We start from the raw sequence: 19,422 nt of genomic DNA, 5'->3' as shown, positions 1-19,422 counted from the left end.
ATTACCACTTGTCTGTGTGTCAAGGTGTGAGACTGGCGTGAGGACACTGAGGCCCAGAAAGTCAAGGGACATTCCCAGGGTCACATCGCAAGCCAGTGGATTGACACCCTTTGTACCCCTCCCCATCCTCCAGCTCTGCGCAACAGCTAGTTGTGGACAATAAAGGACCCTGTGCTGGCGTGCGATCGCCCCGGCTCCAGGGCTCTCAGAGCGAGACCAACTATCTCTTTAAGAAGGAAAGTGAAGACGGGCGGCTTACGCAGCTGCCGGCGAGCTGCCGACTGGCTCATCCCCTCCATCCACCTCTCCTCCCCCGCCCTCCACCTCTCCCTCCCGGCAGCCCCAGCCCCAGCAAGCACCCGGCTAGCCACCTCCAGCTGGGGCTCCGGAGAGCAATCTGGCTGCCCTCCTGGGGCAGCCCAAACCATGGAAGCCTTCGCAGGTGATGACAAGGACCCCGGGGACCTCCAGGCCCACCGCCCAGCCGCGCCCGCCGCACCCAGGAGTGCAAGTGCGGGGGTGCGGGGCGCCGGCCCAGCACAGGAGCTGCCCTAGCCCGTGGCGGGCAGCGAGTCCTCCGAGCTTGCAGGCTGCGGCCGCCCGTGCTCACCCGCCCCTGTCTCTCTCTTCCCCACCGCCGCAGGTTGCTGATCACCGCCAGGCGGCTGCTGCAGCGACTGCAGAGGCGCTGCGCCAAGCGGCGCGGGAGTCGTGCGAGCCGGCGGGACTGCGGAGGGCGAGTGGACCCAGGTGAGAGGCCGCGGCGGAGCGGGAGGGGGCCTGCGCGGCTCCGCGGCCGCCGGGGGCGGCGTGAGACCACTGGCTGCGGCGCGATCCCGTAGGGGTATCAGCCGAGGAGGGGATTAGTCGTGACTCATGCCTACCCTCCCTCCATTCCCCTACATCCTCCTAAGCACTCCTCTCCCTCGCGTGAAATTTACTAACTAGAGGATGCTGGTTTCAGTAGGGAAGACGCCCAAAGGTCTTCCTTGACATCTAGTAGGTGGGTTTTAGGGAACTAACCCTTCGCCCCTTCCTATTTGTTTTCTTCTTCTGGTATTCCACAAGCAAACATGTGAGCTTCTGTTTGGAACCGCACACCCACCCCAAGGTCAAGTGTCTATGACTGCTTCCTTCCTATCTTGCCCGCTGAGAAACATCAGAGCTCTGCAGTAGATCTGGCAGAATTTCCCATGATCCCTAGAGTGGGAAATTTGCCTCAGTCTCCCTGGAGCTTCCTCGGTATATGCTGTTCTCTCTTTCCACTCCCTAGCAGGGAGCCAGACGGCTTGCAACACCTGCCAGCCCGAAAAGTCCCACATTCCCTGCCTCAACTCTGCAGGGGTGGGAGGGCTGGTCACATGCTGCCGGTTTCCTTGCCCTTTTCTGCCCATCAGGGGATGGAGGCCGAGCTGGGCTGCAGGAGTTTCCCAGAAAATGCTGGTCTCTGCCAGTGGAGGGGTATAAGGAAGTGCCAGAGCCTGAGGTTCTGGGCCTTGGTTGGTCCCAAGTAGCCATCTTACTGTATTTTGGGTGTGGGTGTCTGCTTGTCTGTTCAGTGCGGGAGCTAGGCTAGATGCTTTGTACAATTTCAGTACATTACTTGAGCATGGCTTCGATAACTCTGGAGACTCGTCTATTAGAACAATTTAAATTTAGGTCCTTGAAATAATTGGGGTCCCCTTGGTTAGTCTTTCAACTCTGGACTTCTCAAGTGAAATGTTGACCTTGTGGGCCTTACAGCATGAAGGCATCAGTCGATTCTGTGGTGACATCCCTGCACTGACAAGTTACTATCTTCCCCAAGCCTGAAGTCCCTCATTTGTAAACCTGGGGAGCAGGGTACCTGCCTCAGAGGGTTGTCCTAAGATGAGAGTGATGTGGAAGTTCTTGAGACAGTATTGGCTTGACTGACACACACAGTAGGTTCTCAAGGATTCAGAATTTGGAGGTAAATTAGGGGAGAGTAGTTCTCCTCTGCCCTACCAGACTCTTCCACACCCCTGTAGAAGGTGTCCCTGCGGCGGTGGCCGGAGGAGGTAGGGGTAGTAACCAGGAGAGGCACACATCTCCAACACAAGAGCTGCAACAGTTCTAGCAAAGGATGGCTGCCTGCAGGCATGTATAACCCAGCCATGGGCGTGGAAGACCCTGGCATCCTTGGGCGGCATCCCTCAGGAAACAGAAGCACCTGAGTCTTGAGTGTGGGCAGAGAGCGGGAGCCAGGCTTGCAGATCTCACACCAGTCCTTGCCTTCCCTGGAATCTGTTCTGAGACTGGAGCAAGGGTCAAGTTCCAGGTGCCCACATTTCCTGTTCCCTAGCTCCTTCTCACTGTCATTTCCAGCCGACCATCCCTCCGGTCTGGTTTTAGTTTATTCCGCATACCTTGTGCCTTTTGACAGCAGCATAAAGGAGGTTCCCAACAGGGTGGGGCGGAGCCTTTGCTGCAGCACCAGTTAGGTCAAAAGAAAGTGTGATGCACCCCCACCCACCTGCTTCTGCCCTAAATCCCTGCTAGACCATGAGCTCCTCCTGGCAGAGGCCCAGGCTTTGCTTCTCTGTCTCCAGCCTCTGGCCCGTGACAAGGCATAAAGTAGGTGCTTAATAAGTGTTGAGTTAAATACATTTGAGAGGATGATGCTTTCAAACCAACTATTGGGAGAAAAGTGAGTTGACTTTCAAAGGTCAGGTGCTGCACACGTGTTGGTTGCCATTATATTGGGAATCTTAATGTTCATTATTGTCATCAGCTGTGGCTACCAGACATTTTATCTGTACTTCCAGGCTCCTCGTTAGGGACAAAGGGGGCAGGTGTGCCTGGGGACTTGAGGCTGGCAATCAGGGTCCAGTTGGCACTGGCTAGTGAGCCATGGCTCTGAAGGGGACTGGGTGAGGAAGGGAGGGCTGCACAGGAGAGCTAACCAAGCCAAGAAAGCAAGCAGTTGAAGGTCAGAAGACCCGGGTCCCAGAAGCCATTCAACTGCCACCTCAATGTCTGACCTGGGGCCTAATTCTTTAGTGTGTGTTCATCTCCATCTGTATATTGAGGAGACTGGACTAGAGGACCCCTCGAGCTCCTCCTGGTTCTGAAATTTTATTAAGAAGACTTTTAAAAACAAAAATGGATGGTTATTTATTATTCCTAATATCATTTATGGAATGCCAGAGCATGGCAGGTGGCCCTTATAACCATTGTGTCTTTTAGGAAGGGAGGAGGCTGAGGCTTAGAGAGATTAGGGATGTGCCTAGGGATTCCCAGGAGGAAGTGGTGGTCTCTCTGGTCCAGAAGCCCCGCCCCTTTCACATATCCTGCTGCCTCCCACATATACCTGGCGCGTGTGTGAGTGTGTGCGTGTGCGTGTGTGTGTGTGTATGTGTGCGTGTGTGTGCGCGCCCGCGTGTGTGTGTGCGTGCGCATGTGTGTGTGTGTGTGTGTGTGTGCGTGTGCGTGTGCACTTGCACACAGGCGTGGAGTTAGAGTCAGGAAAGCTGTGAAGGATCGTGAGGGCAGATCAGGCATCTCCCCAGAATGACTGCTGCAGAGGATGTGCTGGGCTGAACTGAAGTGTGTGAGTCAGGGCTGCAGAGCTCTGCTTAGCTGATGGATGGAGGGTTCCCCTTTCTCAAGGAGAATGCCTAGGTCTGAATGACAGCCATGACAAATGTGCTTCCTGAGTGCTCCCTATGTGCTATTTTAACGTGGTTTCAATGACGTACTCTTCAGACCATCCTAAAATATAGACTCCATACATCATTTTACCCATTTCACAGTGAGGAAGCCCAGCAGACAGGCTGGGAGTGTTCTTCCAGAGCTGGACAACTAACATACTACAGAACCTGGAGAGTATGGAGCTGGGAACACATTGGCTCAGGAGTTAAGGAGGTGATTTAGTTTGGGTCACCTTGGGTAAGCCAGTCTCCCTCAGAGAGTCAGCGTCCCCACTGCTCCAACAGACTGAATGCACTGGCTGGTTCTAAAAGTCTAAAGGTGACCCTATTCCAGCACAGGGTGGAGGGATTCCCAGTCCTTTTGAACAGTGCTCAGTGTTTGTTATCATTCATTAGCTAGGCTCTGGGCCAACTGCATGGGTATGGGAAAGAGCAGGAGCCAATCCTGAGTTTCAAGAAGCCCAGTGCAGGTATGAAAAGATGTCTAGAAGGCAAACTGACACATACCATAACTGGATGGGGGGCAGAGAAAGAGCAGGGGATGGTCCTTCCCGCCCAGTGAGTCAAGAAGACCCTGTGCTAAATTTGGGAATAATGATACTAAGATTCTTCCCAGCTCCAGTGTGAGAGGCCTGTGAGTTCTTCTCTCCAGCAACTTAGAAGGAAGCAGCAGAGTCTGAGGGACCACCTATGACACTCTGTGATACTGCTCAGTTGACTTATACAGTTGTCTCAGGTGGATCAGACCCTTTCCTGTCCTTAGAAGCTTTCTAGAAACAGGATCTGCCAAGTTTGTTTTTGTTTTTTGAGACAGGGTCTCAAGCTGACCTTGAACTCATGATCTTCTGCCTCCCAAGTACTGGGGTTATAGGTGTGTGCCACCATGCATGGCAAAAGTGTGACTTTTCTATGTTGTTACAAAGTCTGTCTGGTGCCGCGACTACCTGGGAATTTCAGACGCTTTTCCTCAACATCTCAACCATGAAGAAGAACCAATCACCCTGAGAAGCGGAGTCATTGCTCAAGGTTTCTCAAAGGGGCAGGGACAGAACCATCCAATAGGAACTGCATTTCTGAGTCATATGGGCTCTTTCTGTGTCTAGGCCACCCAGGCCCTAGGGGTGGGCAGCTGGTGCTCAGTGCCGATAACACTGAGCCAAGAGCCCTTGCAGAGGGAAGTCTGTGTTCCAGGCTGCTCCACATCTCTTAATGGATGGATATTTATGAAGTGTTTGTCACATGCCCAGCACTGTCCTCTGAATTGAGGTGGTGAGCCAACCCTCAAGGAGTATCTGGGAGGCAATGGAGAGGGCTAGTGCAGGGCTACAGTGGAAAGAGGCATGTAAGAAGTCTGAGACTGGGGCCCTCCCTACACCCTGCTGTCCACTCGCTTGGGGGCCTGAGGTCAGGCCTCTTCACACCTGCAGAGTAAGAGTTAGAGGTGGCAATGGATGAGGGTCCTTCCAGCTACGATGGGCTAAGGACTTCACAGCTGTTTTCTTCTGTGTCCACTTTTGAGGGGGGGTGTATGTGGATGGGAAGCAGATGCCTGTAACTTGAGGAAGATTCAGATAACGTAACAAGAGGCAGGAACAAACGCTCTGTGGATTTGCTAGAGGGATAATGTTTGGGAATGGCTCCATTCAAAGCCACCTCTTGAAAGATAGAATGCTACAGATATCAATAGATGGATTCCTGTGGATTCAGGTTTGAATCAGGAGGAGCAGCAGGAACCTGCTGTCATATGGGGTCAGGCTGGCTATGTAGCAAGGACTTGAGTTTACAGAGATCTGTATTTTGGGGAGTCTAGCATAGCTTGGGCAGCTTTATATTTTGCCAGATAAGGACATTGCAGGTGATACTCAGCATTCTGTTTATTATGATAATCATAAGAAAGAGCCGCTGACTACCTCCAGGCCCCATACCAGTATGAAAGAAAGATACCCTGCAAACTGAGTATATTTGCTTTCTGAAAAACTCACTGTAGGCTGGGGGCATAGCTCAGAGATGGAGCATTTGCCCACCATGCCCAAATCCCTGGAGTCCTTCCTCAGCACCACAGATGATGATGATGAGATGATGATGATGATGATGATGATGATGATACATTTTATAATTATTTTATTTTTAGCATGGGTGTTTTGCCTGCCTGTGTGTGTGTGTATCATGTGAATGCCTAATGTCCACAGAAGCCAGGAGAGAACATTAGATCCCCTGAAACTGGAGTTACAGATAGTTGTGAGCCACGATGTGGGTTCAGGGAATCAAACCTGGGTCCTTTGCAAAATCAGTCAATGTTCTTAACCACTGAGCCATCTCTCTAGCCCCCATAACAACACATTTAAAAGCCCTAACTCACTGTCCATATTCGGCTTAGTGTGCCCCCCAGACAAGTGTCCTTGTGTTGTTGGCTGGAGTCAGGCTGCTTGAATTTTAATCTCTCCCCACATCCCACCCCCGCATCCCCCAGGTTTGTTTCCTTGTTCTGTGAAATGGCAATAATGTGCTCTGTTTGATGAAATCATTAGGAGGTTCATTCACCAAAATAGAAGCCAAAAGCAAGGGGCCTCCCTTCCAGTTCTCTGCAAAGGCACAGCAGACTGGCTGGGCTGTAGCAGCTCCACGTGCTCTCTGGAAAGAGGCAGTTGCTCTCCTGTCCTGCCACTCTGGACTGTGAGAACACCAGCCCGGTCTTCTTAGATCTGCTGGTCTGTGAGGCCGAAGCCTGAATAACCGCTGTGACGGTGCTCAGCTTTAAAAATGGAACCCGTGACGCAATATTCCCAACGCACATAATGAACTATGTCTGTGTTAGGTCATTGACGGCCTCTGATGGAGATTTTCAATGTGAGGCCCACAGTGCTCAGCAGTTGCCGGCTTGTCTTCAGAGAGTGAAAACGGTCTGGCAGGCACAGGCCAGGGTAGGCCCATTCTGCACGGCTGGGACTTTGCCTTGCTTTGGTTCTGACCCCCTGATTTCCAAAGCCCCAGTTATGCCCTTCACTTTCAGCAGCACTATCTGGACTGCCTGAGGACTGAAGCCTGTAGTACCCCTGTACCCATTCGAAACCAGCCCTAGACAGGCGTCCAACCATAGAAGCTCCAAAAGCTTGGTGGGCAGTCTTAGTAGAGGGTCTTATTGAGTGGCCTGTGAAGCCTGATACAACCACTTTTGAAGGGGCTCTGGCAGGCCCGAGCATGGTAAACATGGCTCTGGCGGCCTTGCCCTTCCCCGATCCCCTCTCCCTTGCTAAAAAACCATCAGATTACATTCCTAAAGCTACCTAGCTACCAAGGTCTAGTTCCTTATTTGGCCACTTCCTCCTCCTGAGACTGACTACCAAGGTCCAGCTATCAAAGTATTGAAGTCTAGCAATCAAAACCCCCTTTGGCTCACCTAATTAACATACCCAATCAAAACAAACCAACTCATCATAACACGAGGTTCCCCTTTTCCCTTTATAAACTCATTTGCCTGTGGGCCATGTCTGTCTCCTCTCTATCCCTTCCCCCTGTCCCTTGTTCCCTTCCCTTTCTCCCCCCTCCTGTCTTTGTCCCTTCCTCCTGCCCCTCTGTCCCTCTGGGGCAAATAAATCTCCTTTGTGCTGAGCACTTGGCCTTGGGGTGTCTTGTGCCGATTTTGGAGTTGAGGAAAGGCCCCTGGTGCAGTAGTTTCTGTCTTTGGAAGTGGAATATGTACGCTGTCCTCTGCTTCAGTAGGATATGACCGGCCAGCAGGTAGGCAGTCTGCATGCTGCTCTGTCAGCTGGCCACCTGGGCAAAGTGGGCTCTGGCTGCAGAGGAAGCCTGGAGTGTTCTAAAAGAAGGGCCTCTGAGGAACTTATAATTAGCAGAAGGAACCCCACAAACATGGATTCAAGGCCTTCCAAGATTCAGACGAAACCCCTGATGTCAGTTTACAGTCTTGTGGCCCCAGTTAATCAAATATTCATCAAGCAACTTAATGTGATAAGGCTCTGTTCCGGACATGTCAGGAGAGGCAAAGATACATCTATTCATTTACATCTGTTCTGCTGAGTGTCTGTCTCAGGTCCAAGGTGTGCTCCCTGCCCTCGGGGAGCCTTCTAGCCTGGCTAAAGATGAGTGGACAGATGATATACACAGCCTGGTACACAGAAGTGCTACCAACAGCCACCAATGGGCTCTGCCACCAGAATGCAAGTTTTAGAGAGCACATGGCATTCAGTACCATGTCTGCCACTCAGTGAAGTAGCCATGTTACAGTTGGCCTGGGAGATCTGGCAGACCCAGAAGAAAGGCAAAGACTGGCTGGAAGAAAAGGAAGCAGCCAAGCTATCCAAGGGCTCAGGGGCATGGGTCAGAGGTGCTTTTGTGTTTAGTAGACCATATCTGGACCCAGTGTTCAGTACCTGCCTCCCAAAAAACACCACTTGCGGCCCCTTATCGTCGGTTATCCACACTTTATAGTGGGAAGCACTGAGACCAGGAACAGAAGCAGTTTGCTCAGGATTACGTACCTGTCATGTAACAGACCCCACGCTGTTTTGGCATGGAGGCTGTGTTCTCCCTCTAAACTGCCTCCAGATAATGATTCCTTTGATGACCCCATGGGCCAGCACTACAACTTCATGGGTAAGCACGTTGTCATAGTTTAGGAAACTGGGACTCCTAGAGAGAAGAGCTGGCCCAAGGTTTTATACCCATAGTGGCAGGGTCAGGACTCTGACCTCCTGGCTTCCTACACTGTAGAGACAGAATAGCACCCTGTAGGGAAGGGCAAAGGGGATCCTCTGCAGGTATTCAAAACCCAGTCACAGGAGGCAGCCTGCACACCAGACAAGGCAAACCCTGGCCCAACACTTGCTAAGGGCCATCAAGGGAGGCAAATTCTAGCACAGACCAGAGCATGTTCTCAATAATAACCATCTAGCAATAACCATCCCCCAATGGTGCATTTGAGGCTGAGGAAAAGGCTTGACCGTTAGAAGCAGGTGCTTCTCTTTGAGAGGACCCACGTTTGATTCCCAGCACCCACATCTGGAGGCTCACAACTGCCTCTGTCTCTGGGGGGTCCAACACCCCTGATCTCTGTGAGCATCTGCACAGAGCCCCCCATTACTAAAAATAAAAAAAAAATCTACAGAAAAAGAAAGATAAGGTATCTTTAGAGCTAGGTTCAGGCATTAGGGCTGCCCACAAAGGCCAGGATGTCCTAGAGGAGCTCCAGAGGTGGCATGGCATTGAGTGGCAGCTGTGTGTGACTCGTCCTGTGGTACAGAGGGTCTGGAATTCCAGGACAGGGCACAGTGATGCAAGCAGTCAGCACCACTCACATTTCCAAAGGACAACCGTAAGCTGGTATTTCCAGGAAGGCTTATTGGAGGAGGAGGACCCAAATTCTGGCAGAGTAAGGGCTGAAGGGAAGAAGAGGAAAAAGCAACGATCCCCAGCTTGATGCAAAGGGGACATCCCCGTCCCTCTGGCAATGGGGGCACTGGAAATCCTAGGTCTGCCCCAAAGTCTCGCAGGAAAACCAGTTTGGTGCCATTTCTCCCATCCCCACACATCCCTCTCTTCCTTGTACTGTGTTCTCTCTCTCTCTCTCTCTCTCTCTCTCTCTCTCTCTCTCTCTCTCTCTCTCTCTCATACACACACACACACACACACACACACACACACACACACACACACACACACACACACCACCTTCCCTTTCAGAAGTGACAGACTTTAGACACTGAGCTAAGTGCGAGAGAGGTCCGCTGAACATCATCTCTGCAGTGAGGCACAGACTTGTGACAGAGGCCACCTCCCTCACCTATGGGGTCCTGAGCCTGTGGGGAGGAGCCTTGGATCCGTTCTCTGAAGTGGCCCTGGCTCCTCAGAGTCAGGTCTGGCTCGCTTCCCGGTCTGCTGTTTGTTAACCTGGGACTTGACACATCCTGTGACCCCACCCTTGGCCACGTTCTCATCTACCAGAGAAGGACCAATTGTTCCTTCCAGAGAGCAGATGGGACACTCTCCTGAGAGCCCATGTGAAAAGGGTCCAGTATGCATCAGGTAGCCCCCAGAGCTGCCCCCGGTCACCTTCCTCCCCTGGCCTTAACCTCCCTCCCCTTCTCAAAGCCCCAGGGGACAAAGAACACTATTACCCATGCAGGCCCAGGTATGTGGGACCTTACAGCCCCCTCCTGAGATCCCACTAGGGACAGCATGATTCTCCAAAGGGATGCTGAGTTATAGGGAATTTAAGCAACTGGTCCAGGGTCCCACACTACCACATGGAGGCTACATCTCCAAACATCTGAGTCTAGCCCGGTCTACCTCTTTTTCTTTTGCTTGTTCTCTGCCTCATTCTGTTCTTGGAGGAGACTTGTACATATCCATTCCTCACTCCTCAGCTCTCACCCGGGCTCTTCAAAGTAGGAGCATGACCAGGGCAAGCTAAGAAAGGACTCTTGATGGTGTGTGACCCCAGGAAAGCCCCCAAGTGGCCCTGGACTTGATCTATTCCAGATCAGCAGTCTCCCCTCTCTGCTGCCTCCTACCTCTATTATTTCACCCACCTGCTGCCTCTGTATGTAACCCTCTTCCTGCTGATGTGTGCTTGTGTTCAGGGCCCAGCTCAAATGCTGCCTTCTAGGAATCCTCCTCCAAGGCCCACTTAGAACCCAGGCCCTTTACAGTCATGCTAGGTTCTGTGTGGTCAGCAGTGGGATGGCCCCTTGCTACCCCCAAGGAAAAGGTGTCCCTTTGTAGAGCTCCAAAACTGAGGGGATACTGGCCTGTGGGTCACTTAGGACTTAGAGGAGGTGAGTATTATAAGGGTCCCAAAGATGAGCTGTCACATTGAGAAGAGGGCTCACGTTGAGGCCTTTTGTCTCACTCTCCGAATGGTCAGCTATGGAAAGCACCAATAGTCTCCTGGTCAACCCTTTAACCTCTACTGTGAACAAGGCACTACATTTGTCTGGCCTTGTTACCTCATGGGTAACTGGTCAATGTAATTGAATTTAGCCTCAGATGAGCAACATTGAAGTGAAATTAAACTCTGTTGGGAACTCCATTTGTGCTCCACACAAATGGGTTCATCCCATAATAGATGCACAGAAAATTCCAGGAATTTTGACTCTTGTCTCCTCAGGTCTCTTCAGTTGACAGTGAGCTTGCTCCTCACCACAGGGGTTTAAATAGGTCAGGTGCCTGCAGAACAAAGAGAAAAGGTCACTCAGAGAAGCGTTTATTCAGAAACAATCACTCTGGATGGTGGGCTCTGGGGCCCTCAAGTCCCTTCCTGCTCTGAACTTCTGTGACTGTGTGAAGACTTGATTCCCATTAGTTGGTTATTAGAAGTCATTTGGAGTTCAGCCTGGATGTCTGTTTAACAATGATAAAAGGCAGAATTCTGTTACAGTCATGAGCTAATTGAAGGTTCTCTTCCAAGAGGTAGCAAGGTTATAAAATCCCAACCATGAAGAGCTTCAATGGAGTCCAGGAAGGAAACCCAGATGGGGTGGTTGGAGCCTGTGTCTGTTTCTGTTAGGTTTGGGAAGCATGCATCATGGCTGCTTGGATGGATTTCCTGGGGCAAGAGTATCCTCAGGAAATACTCAGCCTGGCGTGAGTGTGGCACACAGGAAGTACTCTGAGGAAATGACAAGCAGCCTTAGCATCTCTATCAGATGAAATATTTGGCCAGCAGGGTTTTCAGGCTACCCCAGAAGCCATGTGGCAGCTTCATCCTCAGTGAGTGTATGTGTGTGTTGTGTGTGCTCCCTAAGTCTCTTGCTGACTGACACTATTCCTCCTCCTTCCATTTCTCCCACCCTCTCCCCTCTCCTCCTTCTAGCTTGAGTGAAGTAAAGTCAGCAAACAGTGAGCTGCACATATCTGAAGTACACAGTTAGGTCATTTTGGCAAATCACCCTCGTAATTAAGGCAATGATCACCTGCCTCCCTAGAAATTTCCCCTTGCCTCTTGTGACCCATTGCTCTCTATTCCCATCCCCTCATGCCTGTGCATCAACCTACCTGCTTCCCATCACTGGTGTTTCCAGAAGTTTCTATAAATGTGATCCTACAGGGTATATTCTGTAGGGCCTGCATTTGTTCATTCAAAATACTTATTTTGAGTCTTGTTGTATATATGAATAGATGATACCTTTGGGGCATTGGGGAGATGGATCAGTGGGCAAAGTGCCTACTGAGAGATCATGAGACTCTGAGGTGAGATCCCTAGAACCCATGGAAAAGCCAGGTGGAGTGTGCACATCGTGGCTCCAGCACTGGCAGGTGGAGTGTGCACATCGTGGCTCCAGCATTGGCAGGCAGAGGCAGGTGGAGTGTGCACATCTGTGACTCCAGTACTCGCAGGCAGAGGCAGGTGGAGTGTGCACATCTGTAGCTCCAGCACTGGCAGGTGGAGTGTGCACGTCTGTGGCTCCAGCATTGACTGGCAAGCAGAGGCAGGTGGAGTGTGCACATCTGTGGCTCCAGCATTGGCAGGCAGAGGGAGGTGGAGTGTGCACATCTGTGACTCCAGCACTCGCAGGCAGAGGCAGGTGGAGTGTGCACATCTGTGACTCCAGTACTCACAGGCAGAGGCAGGTGGAGTCACTGGGCAGCAAGCCTTGGCAAAACAATCAGGTTCAACTAGAGACCCTGTCTCATAAACTAAGGTAGACAAGTGATGGAGGAAGACATCCAGCGTTGACCTTTAGTGTCTACATGTACACCCACAGGTGAGTACATCCACAAACACATATGTAAACACAGGCATACATGCAGGAATGGACACAGACACACACACTGAAAAAGAAAAAAATAGCTCATTCCATGTTATTACTGAGTAGCAGTCCATTGTATGAGTAAAAGATCAACCATGATTGGTTTATCCACTCATACCTTTTTGGTCATGGTTTGTTTGTTTGTTTGTTTGTTTTTGCTGCTACAAACAAGGTTGTTGTGAACATTTTTATGCAGATCTTTTGATGAACACACACTATTTTCTTGGTTAATTTCTGTAACTAAAATGGACATATCATTTGATAAGCATGTATTTAACGAAGACACTCCCAGTTCACAGTCCCATATCAGTTCACAAGAATTCTGGCTCCTCCATGTCCTCTCATACACTTTAACTGTTTTAGTTGATGTGTGAGGATGCCTCTCTGTGGCCTCCACTTGCCTTTCCAAATGACCAATGGCGGGAACATCTCCTGTACTTAATTGCAGCCCATGTATCATTCTTGGTGAGGTGTCTATTCAGATATTTTGCCCATAAAAGGGGGCAACAGCTGAGTTGTTATAGTTTATTACTCATTTTGGATTCATGTTCTTTGTCAAATATGTACATTTTGTAAATATTGTGTTTTAGTCTGTGGCTTACCCTCCAGGGGCTATGAGAGTCTCATACTCAGTGTACATGTATGGAGATGGAGGAAGGCTGGGCTGTACTCAGTGTACATGTATGGAGATGGAGGAAGGCTGGGCTGCACTCAGTGTACATGTATGGAGATGGAGGAAGGCTGGGCTGCACTCAGTGTACATGTATGGAGGTGGAGGGCTGCACTCAGTGTATGTGTATGGAGGTGGAGGGGGCTGGGCTGCACTCAGTGTACATGTATGGAGGTGGAGGGGGCTGGGTGACACTCAGTGTACATGTATGGAGGTGGAGGGCTGCACTCAGTGTATGTGTATGGAGGTGGAGGGGGCTGGGCTGCACTCAGTGTACATGTATGGAGGTGGAGGGGGGCTGGGTGACACTCAGTGTACATGTATGGAGGTGGAGGGGGCTGGGTGACACTCAGTGTACATGTATGGAGGTGGAGGGCTGCACTCAGTGTACATGTATGGAGGTGGAGGAAGGCTGGGCTGCACTCAGTTTACATGTATGGAGGTGGAGGAAGCCTGGGCTGCACTCAGTGTACATGTATGGAGGTGGAGGAAGGCTGGGTGGCACTCAGTGTACATGTATGGAGGTGGAGGGAGGCTGGGCTGCACTCAGTGTATATGTATGGAGGTGGAGGAAGCCTGGGCGGCACTCAGTGTATATGTATGGAGATGGAGGGGGGCTCTGCTGCACTCAGTGTACATGTATAGAGGTGAAGGTGGAGGGCTGCACTCAGTGTACATGTATGGAGGTGGAGGAAGCCTGAGCTGCACTCAGTGTACATGTATGGAGGTGGAGGGCTGCACTCAGTGTACATGTGTGGAGGTGGAGGGCTGCACTCAGTGTTCATGTATGGAGGTGGAGAGGGCTGGGCTGCACTCAGTGTATATGTATGGAGGTGGAGGTGGAGGGCTGCATTCAGTGTATATGTATGGAGGTGGAGGTGGAGGGCTGCATTCAGTGTATGTGTATGGAGGTGGAGAGGGCTGGGCTGCACTCAGTGTATATGTATGGAGGTGGAGGGGGCTGGGCTGCACTCAGTGTACATGTGTGGAGGTGGAGGGGGGCTGGGTGACACTCAGTGTACATGTATGGAGGTGGAGGGAGGCTGGGCCACTGAGGACTCTGGCTTCTGGATCTAGTTCTCTCCATTGCCTTTTCACAGGTGTGCACAATCTTTTGACATTTCAGCACATTGCGGTCCTTTCTGTCTTCAGTTCTGCGAAGTTCACACTCAAGAACCACACAATCCATTTACCAAAAACAATTTCTCCCAAACCTCATAATACTTGGAGCATATACACCATTGTGTGTTGGGCCACAGTCATATCTATCTTGGGCCTGCTGCAGCTCAGGGATGCAAATTGAACACCCTGGTAGTCAGCACAGATCAGCATCCAGACGTATCTACAGAGCACAGGTCCTTAGAGCCTCCTTGTGCAAACAGGAACCCCGTGGAAGCTTAGTCAGAGCCCATTCATGACTGACTTTTCAGGGAAGAGGGCCAGAGCTGCCTCTGATGACTGTAGGCAAGTCAAGGGACTTTTCTGCCTCCTTTATCTGTAAGATGGGGACAGCAGAGCCTTGCTGTGGATGAGAGGTGGGGACTGACTCTGCAGCTGTCCATCTCCACCCAAGGATGAGGAGTGCATGTCTGCACCATTGCCATCCCAAGGCCTCTGGGTGGGAAGCAGAGGAGGGCCCTGTGCTCATTCAGAAAGGTCTGTGGAGCTTGGCCCTGGCCTGGGTGGGACAGAACGTTGTTTGATAGCCTCCTTCGCTGTGTTCTGGCTCTCTTGAACAATAGCAGCAGCATCCTTTTGCAAACGCTCTTTCACAGCTCTGTGGCATTGTCTAGGCTCAGAAGCCAGCTCCAGGTAGGGCTGTCCTCTGAGGAGCATATATAGCAGGGCCACAGGTGGGAGCTGTGAAGTTGACCCCCTTTGGAGCCACCCACAGGCTTCCCTGCCTGAATGACTTTGGCAGACTAACAGAACTGACAGGCTCCCGAGAGCCTTTTAGGGGGCACTGCATGGGCAAAGCTGTGACTCCACGTGAACTCAGTCAAGGTGGTTGGGAAGAGGGCTTGGGTATGAGGTTGGGATGTCACAACAGCTCTGAGAGGCAAGAAGTGTAACCTTCACTTTATAGATGGAGATACCAATGTATGAAGAGGTCAAAAGATGTGTGTCCATAGGCTGAGGTAGGTGCCCAGGAGAACAGAGGAAATTCCAAGAGGCCCCTTCCTGGTGCCCAGAGTACTCTTTGGGGATCTCAGGATGCCCAGGTCATCTGTAGACTGCTTAGCACCCCTCAGCAGATGTTTGATCTGCTAACTCTTGATTCTGAAGGCAGCCCTGCTCCAGGTACTGCGGAAGACTCCCTGCCTTTGAAAGCATGGCCCTTCTTGCTCCCCCTTTGCAGATGAACAGCTGGCCAGGTTCTCAAGCCCCAAATGTTGGGCACATAGTTCACAGATGGGAGCTGCCACTGTGTCTTGCATACAGAGTTGGGGGTGTTTGTAGAGATGCTTTGAGCTGGAGACACTGCCATCTTTGAACAAAATTGGGGTTCTGCAACAACAAAAAAGAAAGGGAGAAGGAGGTCTGAACACTGGGAGGTGGTGATTAGTGTCCATGGCCTCCCAGAGGCCTGGTGTCCTCACAGCCCCTCTCTTCCCCTTGTCCCTCCTGGGCCATAGCTCCTGGGCTCTGAAGAACTGACCTCCTGAGTTCCTCTTGAAGTCACTTCGGCTTCTCGCCCCTGCCCTTTCATCTTGTTTCAGCGTTCCACGGCCATCTTAAATACCTTACCGTCTCTTGCCTGCTCCACTGGAGTCCCCCCTCCTCCTCATCTCTGGTCACCTGTCATGATTTAAACCTGACCGACAGCATTAACCCCGACTTGACGTTAATTCTGCTAGCACACCCGCACCTCCTGGCCCCGCCTAGCTCTCTAAAGCCCCTCTGTTCTTCCTGTGGGAGGAACATTAACTGCTGACACACACACACACACACACACACACACACACACACACACACACACACACACACACCTCCCAACTGTCCCACACTTAAACTGGGAGAGCCCCTCCACAAGCAGCTCCTATACGTTCTTCAGAACCCTGTTCAAGGGCTCCCTTCTGACTCCTGCAGAAACACTCACTTGTGTGCCGGGCCTCTCCCAAACCTGTGCCTTGATACTTTGGACTGTGGCATAGGAGGCCAAGACACACCAGACACAGGTGCTTGCGAAGTCCTGAGACACCGGGAGGTGCTGTGACTGGGGGTAGGGACACCGTGGTGGCAGATTTGCTTTCAGTTTGGGGCTCGGTCAGTTTTGAGCTTGGCCATAATTTTCCCGCTTGCCACATGGGTGTGAAGACACTCACCACGAGGGAAAACAGAGAGCAAATTCTTATTGAGTGACTCTTGTGTCTGAGCTTGAATTTGCCCTTTAAGGCTTTGGTCAGGCCCAGTGGCTTTGCCACATGGAAAACCTAGCCATGGTACAGATGTTATGGGTGGGAGGAGTCAACTGGCAACCTGCCCTTCAAGAAATCAGCTTGGCGGAACGTTCAGACTTGTTGACCCTGGAATCCACCCAGGGATCCACCCTGAGGAAATAACACTAAATGTAGAACAATATGGATAAGGATGGCAATTATTGCGCTGGCTTTGATAATGAGAAAGTACTAGTGTTCAGCAGAAGGGGAAAGTTAACCATCGCAGACCAGTGATGGAAGATTATGCAGGCCATAAAACTCTGTGCGTGTGTGCATGCTTATGTGCACGTGTCTTTGTTAATGTGGGTGTGGGTAGGTGGCCCCTGTTCACGTGTGTGAGTATAGGAACAGCTGTGCCCCAGCACTGGTGTGGAGGGCAGAGGACAGCCTTGGGTGTCGGTCCTCACCCTCGCTGCCTTTGCCTGGTGGCTTGGCCTTCAAGCTTCTAGAGATTCTCCTGTCTCCACTCCCTTCTCACTAAGAGCGCTCAGATTGCAGATACGCATTCACGTGGGTTCTGGAGATTCCAGCAGCTCTTCACACTTGCACAAAGATACCCGCTGAGTCATTTCCCCAGCCCCCACAAAACACACTTTATAAAGACTGCACCGTATGGACAATTCTTAAACCATGTTAAATTTTTTAAAGATGCAAAGTTGTATATATACTATGGTTAGAACCATGCAGAAACAATAACAACATCCTTCTCACAAAAATACTCTGTGCTAGCTGGGTGGTGGTGGCGCATGCCTTCAATCCCAGTGCTCAGGAGGCAGAGGCAGAAGGATCTCTGAGTTCGAGGCCAGCCTGGTCTACATAGTGAGTCCTAGGACAACCAGGATTACACAGAGAAACCCTGTCTCAAAAAGAAAAAGAAAAAAAAATACTCTGTGCTTTGTGTGTGTGTGTGTGTGTGTGTGTGTGTGTGTGTGTGTGTGTGTGTGTGTGTGTATGGAGGGGGGGTTAAAGATGTATACTACTATATTTAGCTTAAAAGTGGTCCAGTCATGGTGGCTCACCCTATGGCCCCAGCACCTGGGAGGTGGAGGCAGGAGGATCGAGAGTCCAAGGCTTGCCTCAGTTTTAATTGAGTTTGAGGCTGGTCTGGGTTATACAACACCTGACCTCAAAAAGACAAAAGTTGACCTGGTCCAAATGAAGGAAGGCTCCTGCAGCGTTGGAAGGCCTGTAATCCGGCCTCCAAGGAGTGTTGAGGCTCCTTTTGGGCATCACTAAATGGGTCTTTGCAGCTGACCCTCACTTGGCAGGGAGGGAGAGCTGAGGTTCCTATCCAGTCCTCTGCTGGGAGTTAGGTTCCTGGCTCAGTCCTGTCCTAGGACAGCTCACTTTCTCTTCCTACCATTCCGGAGTCCCTGTGATAAGACTCCTCTGTACTCTTAGGAAAGGGATGTGCTAGAGCCCGGTGTCAAAAGAACCAGAAAGGGCGAGTTGTTTTCCGGAGTGGGGATCATGTGTGCCAGCTGCCAGGAGGAAGAGAACTTTTTCCCCCAGCAGCCCTAGTGGCCTTGCCCTTTCAACCCGGTCCAGCATTTTCACCAACTTCTGGCAATAGCCAAAAGAGCATGCAGGGCTGGCCTAGCCCACTGTGCATCACGGCACCCTGGTTTTAAACCACAAGCATACGCTCCAAATCCTAGCTCTACCACTGATGGCCTTGGGGCTTTGGACAAGTGCCATCCTGCATCCCACACTCAGATCCTTTGCCTATATGATATCTCTAAGAGAGAGAGAGCAGAAATTCTTAGCCTATCAGGAAGCTACCAAAGCAACCAGACCATGAGGGGATCTCCTGTCAGAGTCCTGGGAGGAGCCACTTCCCAGCCTCAGCCTCCATTGCTGTTCTGGAATATGCACACAGAGCTGTCGGGTCTTTGATTTGTTCAAAATAAGCCAGACATAATGGATTTCAAAGAAATAGGAAATCTCTTAGTTTATCAATGTTCACTGTGTACAGACACAAGGCAAAGGGAAGTGGCCTGGAGCGTGACACTGCTTGGTGTAGGCTTGGGTCCCCTGTGGGTGTCAGCATCTGAACACCTGACTCTGGCCCTCAGGCCATAGAGTCCTGATGGACAGTCACTGCTGGAGCCAGGGCATGGCAGAGCCGAGGAGGAGGGATGGAAGGTTTGATTCTGTTCGTCCTCCGTGCTCACTCAAGCCAGATACTGTCTTCAAAGGCTGTCTTGTCACCTGCTGGAAGTCCTGCCCCAGCTGTGACATGCCTCATGTGCTAAGAGCTTCTGTGGTGGGCACTGCCCTTCATGACAGTGGTTCACCTCAGGTACACTTAAGGAAGGTGACCCTGAGCGGGACTGGCCTGAGGGCCCACAGCTACCCTGACTTACCATCTGAGCTCTTGCACTACAAGGGGCCCTCTGGTGCTGGGGCTAATGGCATTGTTTTGTACCAAGCCTGGAACATATGAACTTCAACTAGACCGATCTTGTGCACATCTATGAAAAAAAAAAAAAAAAACTATGTTTAAAAAACCGTCAGACTTGTGGTATTATATTTTACAAAGTTGCAACAAACTCTAAACTATCTAGTACTGAGCCACTGTGGTTAAAGGAATCATGGGTAGGTTTCTGCAGGCCTTGGCCACATTTTCATCCACGTATAACCTTACCTCATGTGAGTTTCTGTTTATATCTCCTTTAATACATGTTGATTCATGTTATTTAATACATGTTGATTCATGGGCATACAACCAACAGCATTATGGCTTATGCTTCAATGAAGTGTTTCTGACCAGTGTATTTCTCAGTGAGAGAGCCTTCCTGTGCAGAGAAACACCAGATGGTTTTTTAACATGAGGTTTGGAGCAGTCATTTCAACCATGAAATCACGAGCAA

General features: G+C 50.9%; 1 protein-coding gene across 6 annotated transcripts in view; it reads left to right on the top strand.

Annotated features, from left to right (window-relative positions):
• Positions 1–308: 308 nt before the first annotated feature.
• Snph (syntaphilin) overlaps positions 309–19,422 on the top strand; it is a 44,214-nt gene continuing 25,100 nt past the window's right edge. For 5 of the 6 annotated variants that reach the window (XM_052723498.1, XM_052723497.1, XM_052723496.1 and 2 more), the window contains exons 1-2: positions 309–442; positions 644–750. The gene's annotated coding sequence lies outside the window, so the exon portion shown is untranslated. Of the gene's footprint in view, positions 751–19,422 lie in introns of all 6 variants that reach the window. The other variant, XM_052723494.1, reaches the window with a different exon arrangement.

The sequence above is a fragment of the Peromyscus californicus genome, unplaced genomic scaffold (genome assembly GCF_007827085.1).
Source record: "Peromyscus californicus insignis strain IS unplaced genomic scaffold, ASM782708v3 Scaffold_7__1_contigs__length_154581171, whole genome shotgun sequence".
Classification (NCBI taxonomy): Eukaryota; Metazoa; Chordata; class Mammalia; order Rodentia; family Cricetidae; genus Peromyscus; species Peromyscus californicus.
The sequence above is the reverse complement of the archived record's forward strand: the minus strand, read 5'-3'. Positions and strand labels throughout refer to the sequence as shown.